Source organism: Jaculus jaculus, chromosome X (assembly GCF_020740685.1).
Source record: "Jaculus jaculus isolate mJacJac1 chromosome X, mJacJac1.mat.Y.cur, whole genome shotgun sequence".
Classification (NCBI taxonomy): Eukaryota; Metazoa; Chordata; class Mammalia; order Rodentia; family Dipodidae; genus Jaculus; species Jaculus jaculus.
The window spans coordinates 35,995,569-35,999,159 of NC_059125.1; the positions used below are offsets into that span (position 1 = coordinate 35,995,569).

Genomic DNA, 3,591 nt, shown 5'->3' on the forward strand with positions numbered 1-3,591 from the left:
TTTAGGTTGCTTGGAGTCAATAAATTTAAATATAGAAGCCAAGTACACACCTACCCCCCTCACACACACAAGTACACACACACACACACACACACACACACACACACACACACACACACAAACCTTTCACAGTTTCCTCAGCAGGTTTCTGAGGTGTACAGTTGTGTTAGGAAAGCCTGATTCTTGGAACATGAAACGTGAGATTGAGAACTTGATTTACTGTCTAAGATACCACATTACCTTAGAATAAACATTTGCCCTTGCTAAAATCAACAATTAGAGCATTGAGGTAAACATATGCCAAGATTGTCCCACAGGAGTGTTGTGAGAAACACATGAGGACAAATCAATTTGTATAAGCCATAGAACTACATAAATGCCTTTAGGACTTATTTCAAACTTTGATATTCATCAGGTAAAGGTTTTTTTTTTTGTTTTGTTTTGTTTTTTTGAGGACACAAACTTAATCTTTCTGGGAAAAATGGTGAGAGGCATTAATATATAGATAGCTTTATTTTGTAATACTTGTGTCATTATTTCCCTTCATTAAGGTAAAAATGTCTTCTTTAAATACTGTATTCATTCTCTTTTGTATAATTTAATTTCCATTCTTCTAGGGAGATAGTACGATAAACTCTGTAACTCATTGTCTCAACCTCAGAGTGATTTTCTTTCATCCTTGATTTATAATACTATGAGTACCATATAATTGGTACACAGGATTTTGAAAAACACTCTAATCAATGATGAGTAATGCAATAATCACTGTCATTAAGGGCATGATGATGCTTTGCAAAAATGCCTGTAAAGATAAATAAGATATGGGGTTGAAATTATGTACCTCCAGGATTCTTCTGCTTTTGCTTTGCCCTTTAGTCAAGAAAAAAATTTAAATCAGTCCCAAATACATACAGTAATTTAATTTAATTATGTTTGACTTGTGGTTTACAGTCCATAATTTATATTTATTTATTGTTGGATAATCTCTGAATTTGAAGAGAACCACAGTGTCTTTTGTTCTGTTGTTATCCCCCTGCTACAGTGGAACAGGCATTTGCATGTAGGATCCATGAACAAAAAGAGGAAAGATGGAAAATTCTAGATATACTTATTCATATCACTGCTAGATAATCATTTTGATGTGATGCCAGATGTTAATCTTCTTATTTCCCTTTAAACATTTTCTCCCTCAAATTGTCTTTGTGTTATCCTAATCCTCTACTCAAAACCATTCTTTTATTTTTCTGTTTTCAGTATGGTCACAAACACATTACATGTACAGTGACATCCATAGCTTCATAATTTTTGTATGATGTAGGTTAAAGTTATAGTTTTCTTTTTTAAATTTTTTTTTGTTGTTTATCTATTTGAGAGCGACAGATAGAGAAAGAGGCAGAGAGAGAGGGAGAAAGAGAGAGAGAGAGAATGGGCTCCAGGCCTCCAGCCACTGCAAATGAACTCCAGACACCTGAGCCCCCTTGTGCATCTGGCTTACGTGGGTCCTGGGGAATTGAGCCTTGAACCAGGTTCCTTAGGCTTCACAGGCAAGTGCTTAGCTGCTAAGCCATCTTTCCATCCCTAGTTTCCTTTTCTTTAGAACTGTTAATAACTGAAATGTTTTACATGTTTATATGGGCAAATATATATATATATATATATATATATATATATATATATATATATATATATATATATATATAATCTCCTTATGTGCCTATGAAGTCATTTACTATAGAAATGCCTTTGAGGTGAAATACACCTACAACTTTGGAGTAAGACTTTAGGGGTTATTTCAGCCGATGATGCAAAGAAATTCAAAGGGAAGGCTGCAGAGGACCAGATTGTCAAAAATACTTATGTGCCCTTCTGCTTGCATCCTCTTAGGGAGCTACAGAAAGACAGTATGTCTCTTTACTAGCAAATTTAACTTAGATCAAGCAGGTAAGAAAGGTGCTGTCAGCCAGGTTTCTTTACTGTGAAATTATCATTTTGCTCTGTGTGTGTGTGTTTATAATATATGCATGTCTATTTACGTATGCTCATGTATATGAACATAGGAACGCATGTCTCACAATATAAATATGACCCATCTCCCTAGCCCCATTTTACTCTTGTAATATATATCAATTTTGAAGCTAGATAAAAATCCTGTTTATGGCAGTTTAGCATTCAATTATGGGCTCTTGGTATTTCCCTTATTGAGATTTAAATTTGTGTCTTTCATTTTCCATTTATTGCTCAGGGTTATACTATATAGAGGGCTTGTCCCCTATTATTTATTAAACAAGTTTTTTAAAACAATGAGAAAGTTCAATGAATCAAATAGGTAATAGGGGCCAAATTTGTACCTGGTATGTAAAAAATCAAAGTGGGCTAGAGAGGTGGCTCAGAGGTTAACGGGGTTTTCTTGCAAGGATTGTCAGCCTGGTTTTGATGCCACAGTGCCCAAGTAAAGCCAGATGTACAAGGTGGCACATAAATCTGGAGTTCATTTGCATGAGCAACAAGCCATGGCATGCCCATTCTCAATCTCTCTCTCCCTCTCCTTCTCTCTCTCTCTCTCTTTCTCTTGGTGTGTGTCTCTGCTTGAAAATTAATAAATAAAAATATTTTAAAAAACAAATGGTGCTCAATTTTGTAGCACATATACTAAAATTTGAATGATACATGGCCTCTGCACAAGGATGATACAAAAAAATCAAAATGCTTAGAAGTAGCTGAATCTTGAACACACACACAGACACACACATGCACACACACACACACACACATAATTCCATATATGATGGGAGGTAAGCACATGCATATGCCTTGTGAACATATTTCAATTTGTTCTTGAAACCATGATTCCCACGTTATTTTTGAGACCCACATTTTGTTAACAGACTCTTTTATGATAAAAAAAATTTTCCACGGTATTCACCCTGAGAAAAAATTCACTGTGGTATAGACAATTGTCTCACATTTCTATCTTTTATGGACAGTAAAATCATGAGAATATTTCCTTACCCATAATCAAAAGTCCATTCAAAATATTTTGTAACTGTTTGCTGCTCCCAAAAGATACTAATCCTCAAGCCCATGTGGAAAGTAAGGGCTAGGGGGTTTCATGCCTTAGGTCATGTGGGCCCAGTAGAGGAGAAACTCAAAGAATATGGAGGTTGAGGAATGGTCAGGCAGCCCAGCTTATTTTCTTTTTTTTAAGTTTTTTTTATTATTTAAATTTTTTTCTCAATTATTATTTACATTTTCTATGATTATAAAAAATATCCCACAGTAATACCCTCCCTCCCCCCACTCTCCAGTTTGAAATTCCATTCTCCATCATATCCCCTCCCCATCTCAATCATACTACCTCCATATATACAATACCAACCTATTAGGTACCCTCCTCCCTTCTTTTATCTTCCTTTATATCTCTTTTTTAACTTACCTGACTCTGCTACTGACTATTTTACTTATCATGCAGAAGCCCAATCATCTATACCTATGATCCACTTATGACGGAGAACATGTGGCGTTTGGCTTTCTGGGCCTGGGTTACCTCACTTAGTATAATCCTTTCCAGATCCATCCATTTTTCTGCAAATT

At 35.4% G+C, this 3,591-nt stretch overlaps 1 pseudogene; it reads left to right on the forward strand.

Annotated features, from left to right (window-relative positions):
* Positions 1–2,625: 2,625 nt before the first annotated feature.
* LOC123456920 lies at positions 2,626–2,719 on the forward strand (annotated as a pseudogene).
* The last annotated feature ends 872 nt before the right edge of the window (positions 2,720–3,591 follow it).